Source organism: Rhinopithecus roxellana, chromosome 5 (genome assembly GCF_007565055.1).
Source record: "Rhinopithecus roxellana isolate Shanxi Qingling chromosome 5, ASM756505v1, whole genome shotgun sequence".
Taxonomy (NCBI): Eukaryota; Metazoa; Chordata; class Mammalia; order Primates; family Cercopithecidae; genus Rhinopithecus; species Rhinopithecus roxellana.
Window position 1 is genome coordinate 120768920 of NC_044553.1, and position 13799 is coordinate 120782718.

General features: G+C 42.9%; 1 protein-coding gene across 1 annotated transcript in view; it reads right to left on the reverse strand.

The window, feature by feature from the left end:
- The window catches only part of BLM (BLM RecQ like helicase), a 105899-nt gene extending 94087 nt beyond the window's left edge, over positions 1–11812 (reverse strand). The window contains 1 exon segment of the mRNA XM_010384791.2: positions 11721–11812. The gene's annotated coding sequence lies outside the window, so the exon portion shown is untranslated.
- Positions 11813–13799: the final 1987 nt, after the last annotated feature.

A 13799-nucleotide genomic window follows, 5' to 3' on the forward strand; every position in this document is an offset into this window, starting at 1 on the left:
TTCACAAAGGCTATAATTTTGTGTGTGGAACATCTAAAAGACTCTTCAGATTAAATTATTAAAATTCTTGGCCAGAAGCGGTGGCTCAAGCCTATAATCCCAGCACTTTGGGAGGCCAAGGTGGGTGGATCATGAGGTCAGTAGTTCGAGATAAGCCTGGTCACATAGTGAAACCCCATCTCTACTAAAAACACATACACACACAAAAAATTAGGTGGGCATGATGGAGCGTGCCTGTAGTCCCAGCTACTTGGGAGGTTGAGGCAGGAGAATCGCTTGAACCCAGGAGGCGGAAGTTGCAGTGAGCCAAGATAATGTCACTGCACTCCAGCCTGGGCGATACAGCAAGATTCTGTCTCAAAAAAAAAAAAAAAAAAAAAAATCTTAAGTGAGTGCAGGAGGTAGAATAATGTGACCACCACCACTATCCCTGTCTCCCACACCCATCCAAAGATGTCTATATCCTGATCCTTGGATGTTGTGAATATGCTTGGTTACATGACAAAGGTGAATTACTGTCATATGGAATTAAGACTGCTAATAAGCTGACCTTAAAATAGTAAGATTAAGGCCGGGCGCGGTGGCTCACGCCTGTAATCCCAGCACTTTGGGAGGCCGAGACGGGCAGATCACGAGGTCAGGAGATCGAGACCATCCTGGCTAACATGGTGAAATCCCGTCTCTACTAAAAAAAATACAAAAAACTAGCCGGGCATGATGGCGGCGCCTGTAGTCCCAGCTACCCGGGAGGCTGAGGCAGAAGAATGGCGTGAACCCGGGAGGCGGAGCTTACAGTGAGCTGAGATCCAGCCACTGCACTCCAGCCTGGGTGACAGAGCGTGACTCCGTCTCAAAAAAAAAAAAAAAAAAAAAAGGAAGATTATCCTGGACTAACCAGATGGACCCAATGTAATCACAAGTGTCTTTTTAAGTGGAAGACGAAATAAGATGACAGACCAGAAAGATGGCAACTTGAGGAGGACTCAAAGTTGCTGGCTTTGATAATGGAGGAGGAAAGCCAGGAGTCAAGGAATATGAATAGTCTCTAAAAGCTGAAAAGGGGAAGGAAATGGATTCTGCCCTTGAGCCTCCAGAAAGGAACTCAGCCTGCCAACACCTTGACTTTAGCCCAATGAAACCCATTCAGACTTCTGAACTACACAACTGTAAGATAATAAATCTATGTTGTTGTTTTTATTTATTTTATTTATTTATTTTGAAACTGAGTTTCACTCTTGTTGCCCAGGCTGGAGTACAGTGGCACGATCTCGGCAAACTGCAACCTCCGTCTCCTGTGCTCAAGTGATTCTCCTGCATCAGCCTCCTGAATAGCTGGGATTACAAGCACACACCACCATGTCTGGGTAATTTTTGTATTTTTAGTAGGGATGGAGTTTCGCCATGTTGGCCAGGCTGGTCTCAAACTCCTGACCTCAGGGGATCTGCCTGCCTCAGCCTCTCAAAGTGCTGGGATTACAGGCATGAGCCACCTTGTGTTGTTATTTTTAAACAGAGACGGGGACTCACTGTGTTGCCCAGGCCAGTCTCGAATTTCTGGGCTCCGGTGATACTCCCACCTGGGCCTCCCAAAGTGCTGGGATTACAGGCATGAGCCAATGTTCCCAGCCTCTGTGTTGTTTTAAGCCACTAAGTTTATGGTAATTTATCACAGCAGCTATAGAAAATACAGTGAGTTTAGGAAGACTGCTGGAGACAAGGTCAACATACAAAAATAAATTGTTTTTCTATAACACCAATAAACAAAAAATAAAATGTCAGAAAAGTTATTTATGATGACATCAAAAATTTAAATACCCAGCCGGGTGTGGTGGCTCATGCCTGTAATCTCAGCACTTTGGGAGGCCAAGGTGGGTGGATCATTTGAGGTCAGGAGTTTGAGATCAGCCTGGCCAACATGGTAAACCCCGTCTCTACTAAAAACACAAAAATTAGCTGAGCGTGGTGTCAGTAGTGGCACGTGCCTGTAATCCCAGCTGCTCTGAGCCTGGAAGGCAGGGGTTGCGGTGAGCTGAGATCACACCACTGCACTTCAGTCGGGGCGACAAAGTGAGACACTGTCTGAAAAAAAAAAAATTTTTTTTTAAATATTATATAGTCAAAAATACATCTAACAAATTATGTCCATGATATCTATTCAGAAAATTGGGCTGGGCACAGTGGCTCATGCCTATAATCCCAGCACTTTGGGAGGCCAAAGTGGGAGGATCACTTGAGTCCAGGAGTTTGAGAGCAGCCTGGGCAACACAGCAAAACCCTGTCTCTACAAAAATACAAAAATGTGTTGGTCATGGTGGCACGTGCCTATGGCCCTAGCTACTTAGGAGGCTGAGGTGGAAGGATCACCTGAGCTCAGGATGTCGAGGCTTCCAGTAAGCTATGATTGCACCACTTACCCTAGCCTAGGAGAGAGAGCAAGACCCTGTCTCAAAAAAAGAAAAGAAAATTGTAAGTTGTTAAGAGGAGTCAAGGAGGGAGGAAACAATCATATGAACCATATTCACATTGGAAGACAATATTGAGATGCTAATTCTCCCCAAATTCATCTATAACTTAATGCATTTCTAATCCAAATTCCAGCTTTTTTTTTTCTAGAGGAAGTTAATAGCTAAGTTCAATACTTTGCTAGAAGAACTCATGGGACTCAGCGTACAGTTGTACTCACAGCTAACATTTATTATATCATAAACACTTTAAGGATACACAGCCAGATCAGCAAGGGAAAAAAAACACCTCAGGTAGTGTCTGTAGGAATTCATGTGCAGGCTTCTCATGCTCTCCAACTCCTGAGAAAGTGCACGCTCTCTCAGTGAAAATGCAGCTATGCATGTGCACTGTTTCTGCCCCAAAGAAGCTGCATAGAGACTCCGAATCTAGGGGTTTTATTGAGGGCTGGTCACTTAGGCACCTTCCTCCCTTCCTCCCACCAAAATTTCAGACTCCCATAAGGAAAACAGGTATTAGCGGCTACAGTGGGCAAAACAACCTGATCAGTGTAGGAAAGGTTTCCAAAGCCAAGTTCCCAGACACAGCCAGGGACCAATTGTGCAAGCAGGCTTTTCTGAAGGTACCAGTTTCAGGCCTACTATATTAGATCATTCATGTACAAGTTATGTCTATGAAATATAACATACAACAATTCACAATAAAAGATGTTAAAAAAAAAATAGTGCAAATCAAAAACACAATTAGGGCCAGGCACAGTGGCTCATGCGTTGAATCCTAGCACTTTAGGAGGCTGAGGCAGGAGGACTGCTTGAGACCAGGAGTTCAGGACCAGCCTGGGCAACACAGCAAGATTCCATCTCTACAAAAAATTTTAGAAATTAAGAAAACAAAAAACAAACAAACAAAAAAACCACAATGAAGTCTCATCCTACCCCAGTTAAGATAGCTATTATCAAAAAGACAGAAAATAACAAATTCTGCTGAGGATGCAGAGAAAAGAGAACTCTTACACTTCCACTGCTGGTGGGAATATAAACTAGTACAGCCACTACGGAGAATAGTATGGAAGTTCCTCAAATAACTACAAATAGACCTACCATATGACCCAGCGATCCCACTACTGAGCACTTATCCAAAGGAAAAGATATCAGCATATCAAAGAGACATTTGCACCCCCATGCTTACTGCAGCACTATTCACAATAGCCAAGATATGGAATCAACCAAGGTGTTCAACAAGCGATGAATGAATTAAAAAAAAAAAATAGTACATATACACAACAGAATACTATTCAGCCATAAAAAAGAATAAAATCCTGTTATTCACAGCAACATGGAACCTGAAGACATTATGTTAGGTGGAATAAAGAACAGAAAGTTAAACACCACATGTTCTCACTCATATGTGGAACCTAAAAATTGTTGCTCTCATAGAAGTAAAACGTAGAACAGAAGGCACTAGAGGTTGGGAAGGGTAGAGGGAAAGGCGTAGGGGGAGACTTGTTAAAGAATACAAAATTGGTTGGGTGTGGTGGCTCATGTCTGTAATTCCAGCACTTTGGGAGGCCGAGGTGGGTGGATGATCTGAAGTCAGGAGTTCGAGATCAGCCTGACCAACATGGAGAAACCCTGTCTCTACTAAAAACGCAAAATTAGCCAGGGGTGGTGGCACATGCCTATAATCCCAGCTACTTGGGAGGCTGAGGCAGGAGAACTGCTTGAACCCAGGAGGCAGAGGTTGCAGTGAGCCGAGAACACACCATTGCACTCCAGTCTGGGCAACAAGAGTGAAACTCCGTCTCAAAAAAAAAAAAAAAAACAAAATTACAGCTAGATGGGAAGAGTAAGTTCTGGTGTTCTGTAGCACTACAGGATGACAGTTAACAATAATGTACTATACAGTTTCAAATAGCTAGGAGGAGGATATTGAATACTCCTAACACAAAGAAATGATAAATGTTTTAAGATGACAGATATGCTAATTACCCTGATCTGATCATTATACAGTATATGTATCAAAATATCACTATGAACCTCATAAATTGTTGGGGTACAATTATGTCAATTTAAAGAAATGTAAAAATGAAAAAAATCATTGACTAAAATTATGTTAAATCCATTTAAAAGCCAAAGTAGAAGATATTTGCTATACATGTGTATGTATGTACATATAAAAATGTAGATAACTATATATAAATGTTTATACATACATAAAACAAAGACAACTCAATAGAGAAGACAGAAAACTTAAAAAGGGACTGTAAAAAAGAGGAAATAGCCCATAAACACATCAAGGTACTCATCTTCACTAACAATCAGAGAAATTAGTTACCAGAAAAATACTACTATACGTGAATATACCAGATTGGAAAATAAAAAATATATATAATATAAAGCATTAGCCAGCATGAAGAGCAACGGAAAATCTAATACACTGGTGGGAGTGCAAGCACTTTTGAAAACAATTTAGTATTACATAGTAAGGTAAAACATACACACTTTTTGACCTATCAGTTTGTAATTAAATCAATAAAAACTTCCTCTGGGGGCCGGGCATGGTGGCCTTCGCCTGTAATCCCAGCACTTAGGGAGGCCGAGACAGGGAGATCACCTGAGGTCAGGAGTTCGAGACCATCCTGGCCAACATGGCAAAACCCTATCTCTACTAAAAATACAAAAATTAGCCAGGCATGATGGTGCACGCCTATAATCCCAGCTACTCAGGAAGCTGAGACATGAGAATCTCTTGAACCCAGCAGGTAGAGGTTGCAGCGAGCCAAGATCACACCACTGCACTCCAGCCTGGGTGACAGTGAGACTCCTCCTCAAAAAACAAAACAAAACTTCCTCTGGGGAGGACAAAGGGGCTGGGGAGTGACTTAATCACCAATGGCCAATTATTTAATCAGTCATGTCTAGGTAAGGAGGCCTACATAAAAATCCAGAAGGATAGGGCTTAGGGAGCTTCTGGGGTGGTGAGAACATGTAGAGATGGTGGGAGGCTGGCGTGCCTGGAGAGGGCATGGAAGTGCCACACCCCTTCCCACATACCTTGTCCTATGTATTTCTTGCAGCTGGCTGCTTCTGAGTTGTTTATAATAAGCTGATAATCTAGTAAGGAAACTGTTCTGTGAGCTGAATGTGGAGGACTTACCACTTGTGATTGTAGTGTGAAGTAGGGGGTCTGGAATGGGGGTGGACAGGGAGGAGTTAACATATGGGGTCTGCACTAACTCCTGGCAGTTAGGGTCAGAACTGAGCTAAATGTAGGACACCCAGTGTCTGCTAAAGAACTGAACTATTGTGGGGAAAAAAACACCACACATTTGGTGACAGAAGTGAAGAATTATTATATGGGTACAGAGTACAGAGGAAATGGAGTTTTCTTTACAGTGGTATACACATAAAACGAAATATTCAGCCTTTAAAAAGAAACAAATCGACTAGATGCAGTAGCTCATGCTTGAATCCCAGCACTTTGGGAGGCCAAGGCAGGAGTATTGCTTGAGCCCAGGAGTTCAAGACCAGCCTAGGCAATATAGCGAGACCCAGAATCTACAAAAAACAAAAAAGTTAGCCAGGCATGGTGGTGCACTCCTGTAGTCTCACCTTCTTGGGAGGCTGAGGCAGAAGGATCACCTGAGCCCAGGAGTTCAAGGCTGCAGTGAGCTATGATCATTCTACTGCACTCCAGCCGGTACAGCTGAGCAAGACCCTGTCTGAAAAAATAATAAAATACAATTAAATTAAATAATAAATTAAAAAAAAAAAAACCTGCAACATGAAATGACACAGATGGACCTTGAAGCCATTATGCAAAGTGAAATAAGCCAGTCACAGGACAAATACTGCAAGATTCCACTGCAATGAGGTATCTAAAATAGGCAAACTCATAGAAGCAAGGAGGGCCACAGTGGTCACCAGGGTAGGGGCTTTCAGGAAATGGGAAGTTGTTAATCAAAAAGTATAGTTTCAGTAATGCATTCTAGAGATCTGCCATACAACATTGTGGCTATGTGGTACTGTACATGTAAAACTCTGTTAAGAGGTTAAGGAAAACAATTAAAAAAAATTTTTTTAGAGACAAGGTATCGCTCTGTCACCCAGGCTAGAGTGCAGTGACAAAACTATAGTTCACTGCAGCCTCAAACTCCTAGGCTCAAGTGATCCTCCTGCCTCAGCCTCTGGAGAATCTGGAACTACAGGTGCATGCCATCATGCTCGACAAATTTTTTTAAATTTTTTGTAGAGATAAGTCTCCCATCGTTGCCAGGCTGGTCTTGAACTCCCGGCCTCAAGAGATCTTTCTTCCTCAGCCTCCCAAAGTGCTGGGATTACAGAAGTGAGCTACCATTCCAGCCAAAATTACTATTAAAAAAAAAAGAAAGAAAAACTTTATCTACAACATGGAAGAATCTCACAAACATAACGATGCAAACTAGAAAGGCTCAGTAGAATACATATAGTATCATCCCATTTATAGAGCTCAAAATCATGCAAAACTGAACTGTATTATTTACAGATGCATAGATCAGGGCAAACTACGAAGACAAGAAAAGCACTATCATAAAAATTGGGACAACAGGGCCCAGCGCGGTGGCTCATGCCTATAATCCCACTACTTTGGGAGGCTGAGGCAGGCGGATTACCAGAGGTCAGGAGTTTGAGACCAGCCTGGCCAATATGGTGTAACCCCGTCTCTACTAAAAACAGAAAAAATTAGCTGGGTATGGTGGTAGGCGCCTGTAATCCAAGCTACTCAGGAGGCTGAGGCAGAAGAATCGCTGGAACCCAGGAGGCGAAGGTTGCAGTGAGCCAAGATCATGCCACTGCACTCCAGCCTGGGCAACAAGAGCAAAACTCCATCTCAAAATAAATAAATAAATAATTGGGACAATAGTTATCCCTAACATAGAGAGGAGGTATGAAGAGAAAGATACACTTCTGGGGTCCTGGGATCCTGGTAATACTCTATTTCTTTCTTGATCTGGATGATGATTATGTGTAACTATAATTTTATACTGAGTCTTCACGTTTACTATGGATACAATATAATTTTTATGCATAACTAAACTTCATAATTTCTTTGTAACTATTCTTTAAATTATGTAAGGTTTTTTTTTTTTTTTTTTTTTTTTGAGATGGAATCTGGCTCTGTCACTCAGGCTGGAGTGCAGTGGCTGGGTCTCAGCTCACTGCAAGCTCCGCCTCCCGGGTTCCCGCCATTCTCTTGCCTCAGCCTCCCTAGTAGCTGGGACTACAGGTGCCCGCCACCTTGCCCGGCTAGTTTTTTGTATTTTTTTAGTAGAGACGGGGTTTCACTGTGTTAGCCAGGATTGTTTCGATCTCCTGACCTCATGATCCACCCATCTCGGCCTCCCAAAGTGCTGGGATTACAGGCTTGAGCCACCGCGCCCGGCCAGTTTTTTTTTTTTTAATTTAATTTTTTTGAGACAGAGTCTCACTCTGTTGCCCAGGCTGGAGTGCAATGGCATGATCGTGATCTAGGCTCACTGCAACCTCCGCTGCCCAGGTTCAAACGGTTCTTGTGCCTCTGCCTCCCGAGTAGCTGGGATTACAAACATGGGCCACCATGGCCAGCTAATTTTTGTATTTTAGTAGACATGGGGGTTTCACCATGTTGGCCAGGCTGGTCTCGAACTCCTGCCCTTAAGTGATCCACCTGCCTCAGCCTCCTGAAGTGCTGGGATTACAGGTGTGAGCCACTTTAACTCTTGGTTTCCGGCCAAATTATGTATATTTTTACAAATGTATCTTGGTCTCATAATAAATTTTTTTTTTTTTTTTTTAAATGGAGTCTCGCTCTGTCACCAGGCTGGAGTACAGTGGTGCAATCTCGGCTCACTGCAATCTCTTCCTCCTGGGTTCAAGTGATTATCCTGTCTCAGCCTCCCGAGTAGCTGGGATTACAGGTATGTGCCCCCATGCTCAGCTGACTTTTACATTTTTAGTAGAGATGGGGTTTCACCATGTTGGCCACACTGGGCTTGAACTCCTGACCTCATAATCTGCCTGCCTAGGCCTCCCAAAGTGCTGGGATTACAGGCGTGAGCCACCGCCCGGCCAATAAAAATATATATAAAAAAAAAAATTAGGCTGGGCGCAGTGGCTCATGCCTGTAATCCCAGCACTTTGGGAGGCCGAGACGGGTGGATCACGAGGTCTAGAGATCGAGACCATCCTGACTAATACGGTGAAACCCTGTCTCTACTAAAAAATACAAAAAAAACTAGCTGGGGGAGGTGGCCGGCACCTGTAGTCCCAGCTACTCAGGAGGCTGAGGCGGGAGAATGGCGTAAACCCGGGAGGCGGAGCTTGCAGTGAGCTGAGATCAGGCCACTGCACTCCAGCCTGGGTGACAGAGCAAGACTCCGTCTCAAAAAAAAAAAAAGAATATCCAGTTCCACTGAACAAATGTTCAGGGAATATAAACACAACAGCTCACCAGAATATATATACACTAAGTAAACTTATGAAAAAATTGTCAAATTTTTCTAATAATTAATAACATGGAGCATCATTTCATACCTATTAAGCCAAAGAGAGAGGAATATTGCGAAAATTTATAAGATAAATGACAAGCATGAAGACTGATCCGTTAAAAGAAATAATTTGTTCAGATTTTTATTTTACTTTTTGGTAGACATGGAGTTTTGCCATGTTGCCCAGGCTGGTCTTGAACTCCCGGGCTCAAGCAATCCCCTACCTTGGCTTCCCAAAGTGCTGGGATCATAGGCATGAGCTACCGCACCCAGCCAAGAAATGATTTAATATTGAAAAAAGCAGACCAGGCGTGGTGGCTCACACCTGTAATCCCAGCACTTTGAGAGGCCAACGTGGGCAAACTGCTTGCGCCTATGAGTTCGAGATCAACCTGGACAACATGGCGAAACCCTATCTCTACAAAAAATCAAAAGCCCATCTCTACAACAAATACAAAAATTAGCCAGGCGTGGTGGTACACCCCTGTACTCCCAGCTGGGGTGAGAGGATCACTTGAGCCCGGGAGGTTAGAGCTGCAGTGAGCCCTGTCTTAAAAAAAAAGAAAAGAAAAGAAAAAAGAAATTCCTCAAGTGTCAGGTTAAAAAAGAAAGAAAAAGGAAAAACACTAAGTTATGAATACATTAAGGCTATAGCTACCTAAGAAATCTGTACAGCTAAATCTGTATAACTAATTTTATAGCTGAAATTTGGAAAGGACTCATGGAAAATAAAAGTAGTTCAAGTGTTTGAAACAGTATTATGACTGGACTATTTTTCTTGACATTGAGAATATGTTTCAATAAAATACAGGAATTTTTAAACAAAGTAAACTCAATAGTTCCCTGTCATTCCAGAGAACAAAGTCCGTATGTCATAACTCCAAGAACTTTCATTCTCGGTCTTCGACTTGTCTTTTTCATTCATTTAACATCTACAGTGACTACTCTGTGCCAGCCATCATGGTAGGCACTGAGGTACAGAGATGGGCAAGTCATTATTACTGCCTTCAAGGAGCTTATAGACCAGCAGAAAATAGACATGTCAACAAATAATTACAAAGCAATGAGATAAGTCCGACAATCAAGTCTTTTCTTAAAAGACTGGCTTCCCAGATTAAGGAAAAACAGACAAAGATAGAGAAGCTTTTCAAAGAACACTGAATTGGATCTTGAAGGACAAGTGGAACTTTACAGACAGGACTGAGGTTGTGAAGAAGAGTAGTCTATGAGTGGTACAAAGGCTGAGGTAGAATAGTATGTGTTAGAGAAACAGAATGCTCAAAAGCCTCAGGTATCATACTAAGGAGTTTAGATTTTTATCCTACAGGTAATGGAGACCCTCACAGCCTTTCAGCACTGAAGTCCTAGGATTATTCTACGATTATCTTGGACCTCTTTTATTCTATCCATTTTTTGTCTTAGAAAAAAATATGTAAATTAAAAGATATATATATCTTTTAATTTTTAATATTTCTTACATGAAGATACAGAAAATAGAATTACACCCATGTACCCACTAACCAAATTTAAAAAGTTAAATTGGGCCCTATTCCCTCTCTTTTAAAGGCATAAAACATTTCAGAATGATTGACGAAGTCTCACTCTGTCACCCAGGCTGGAGTGCAGTGGTGCAATTTTGGCTAACTGCAGCCTCCTGGGTTCAAGCGATTCTCGTGCCTCAGCCTCCGCAGTAGCTAGAACCACAGGCGCACACCACCACGCCCAGATAATTTTTGTATTTACTGCAGAGAGGGGGCTTCATCATGTTGGTCAGGCAAGTCACTAATTCCTGGCCTCAGGTGATCCGCCTGCCTGTCTCCCAAAGTGCTGGGATTATGGAGAAAGCCTGATGTTGTGGGATATGCTTTAAAATCAGGCGCTCTTAGTTCAAATTCTGTATCTCTAGCACTCAATCGCCAAATGCTCTTTCTGTACAGAGACAAGCTCTTTATGCTTCAGATTTTCCATGTCTAAAATGAGGACAATTTCATCCGCTTCTCTGGGTAATAATAACAGAACCCTTACTGTGTACTATGTAACAGGTAGTCTTCCAAGCATTTATTATTGCATACATTAAGTCGTTTAATCCTAACAAAAACGCCAGGAAGTGGAAGAGACCATTTCCCCCATATGATAGACGAAAACCAAGACACTTAGTGTTTCAGTAACGTGCAGTAGACACAGCTAAACGTGAAGGGGCTAGAATTCGAACCCAAGCAATCTGATGCAGTATTCCTATTCACTTCGTTTTGCTGGGATATCGTGAAGCTACAGTTGTAAGATCATGGGTGCCAGGAACACGGCACACAGTAGACACTCAAAAACAAGAGTAGCCCAGCTCGTGATTATGGAAGGCCATAGAAAAAGTACAAAGTGTTTTCGTTGTTCCTCAGGAAGGACACGGAGGTAATAGTGCCAGAGGTCTGGGCTGGGATTACCCCGTGCGGAGCATCATGTTAGGCACTGGAGTACATGGGCAAGAACATGCCGGGTCCTAGCCCATGCTCGGCCTCTGACGCCCCGGGAGACCTTGGCAGAGTTCGCCCCTGCCCCGGGCCTCTATTTTCCCATCAGGAACGTATTATGTATCTGCTGTCCTCCCAGGATGTTCGCAAGACTAGCTGACTCAGCGGGGCGAGGCGAACCAGTGCAGGAAACGGAAGAACTCGTGCGGCCTCCAGCTCCGGGCTGGACCGCCAGAGCAGGGCTAGGTCACCGCTGACCGACCCGTAGTTACGCGCGCGGCACTCACCTCGCACGCAGACTCCTAGCGGGCGGAACCAGGATCCAAACTCCCCGCGGCACGACCACGGCTGCCGCGCAGATATCTCGCTCACTTCGCGCCGGAAGCCTGCCTATTCCGATTGGCTGCTTTCTGGGGAAACCGACCAATACTGTCGTACTCCCACATCTGTTCCCGCCCCTCAGGCTGCCGTGCGGCGCTGGGAGGGGCACGTATCTCCAAACCCCAATCAGAGTCCGAACGGGAGGGTCAGGTGACTACGGTTACATCCCGGCCTTCCGGCGCTAGTTGGGTCTTTGTTTTTGGTGTTTTAGAGTCAGTGAAGGCTTTAAAGGAAGTAGGAAGCTAGAACCCGGCTGTGGCGGGGTTAAAAAGCTCGGGCGTCTGAGAGCTGAGACTTGCCAGTTCCCACAGGCCAAGCCAGGCGTCTTCACCCCAGTCTCTTGGTTCCGACTGTGTGTCTCTGCGAGGTTTTGGCGGTCTTGCCTGTCCATCCCCGTAATAATGCTGGTCTCTTCACCCGCACCCCTCTACACGAGCAGGTGCAAATTGTCATTGAACTGGGAAAGGGGGCGCACACTCAGATGCCTCCAGGGACACTTGAGAAGCCATGCTTCTGTTTCAGCCTATTGCTGACACGCGGGAATGTGGGCCCTGTGGTGCCAGATCTTTCTTTCCTTTCTTCCTCTCGTCTCCCCTCTTTACTTCCTTCTCTCCTTCCCTCCCGCCCTCCCTCCTCTTTGTGTGTGTGGTAAAATGTATCTAACATAAAATTCACCATTTTTAAGTGTACAGTTCAGTGGCATTAAGTACATTCACATTGTTGTGAAACCATCACCACTATCCATCTCCAGAACTTTTTCATTATCCCAAATACAAAATCTGCCTATTACACAGTATCTCCCCATTATCCCCTTCTCACAACCCCTGATAGCCAATATTGCACTTTCTATCTGTAAATGCTAGGTACCGCATATAAATAGAATCATACAATAATGGCTTTTTTTTTGATTGGGTTATTTCACTTAGCATAATGTCTTCAAAGAGCATCTATGTCGTAGCGTGTATCAGAATTTCTTCCTTCTTGAGGCTGAATAATATTCCATTATACATGTATACTACATTTTGTTTATCCATTCATCCATATAAATGGATGCTTGGTTATTCCCACCTTTTGGCTATTGTGAATAATGCTACTGTGAAATTTGGTATACAAATAATCATTCTCCACGTAATACGCAGAAAGACTTTTCTAAAATGTAAAAATCTGTTCAAGTTACTGCCCTCCTGAAAATCTTCTATTGTAAATTGAAACCAAAATGTGATGCTATTAAACACTTCATAGAATAGCTGAAATGAAAAGACTGATAATTCCCTTAGTTGCAAAGATGCAGAAATGGGACTCTCATACAGTGTTGATGGGAGTGTAAAATGGTACAACCACTTTGGAAACATCAGTCTCTACCGAAATTAAATTTACTCCTACCTTATACCCCAGAAATCCCGTTTCTAGATATTTACCCCAAAAAATGAATGCCTTTGTTCACCAAAAGACTTATAGCAGCTTTATTCATAATAGCCAAAGGGAAAGAACTCAGATGTCCACCAATAGATGAACAGATAAATTGCGGCTTATTCATATAACTGTATACTACTGTTGAGTAATTTTAATATCAAATATAATCATACAGATATAAAATAAATGTTAGACATTTTATTTAACTCATTAATGAATGAGAGATCCAGAAAGATTACAACTGCTTCAATGGAAAATTCAAAGTACCTCACACACAGTCAAATGAGGAATAATGAAATAGCTACAAATATATACAAAAACTGGCAGAACTGATCAAATCCACAGCTCAGTAATCAATTGCATTCTACTGAAAACAATTTGCATTTCTATAGACAAGAAGTGTCTATAGTTTGTAAAACCTCTGAGTTGTTCTGTAGCTCAAAGACAGTGAAAGGTTTAGAGTCCTCATAGAATGAGACATCCTAGAAAGGTAAGCTGGACAGCTGGGCACCTTGTTTTTCAGTGACACCCAGTAATCATTTTTTTGTTGTTTGCTTTTAGATGGAGTCTTG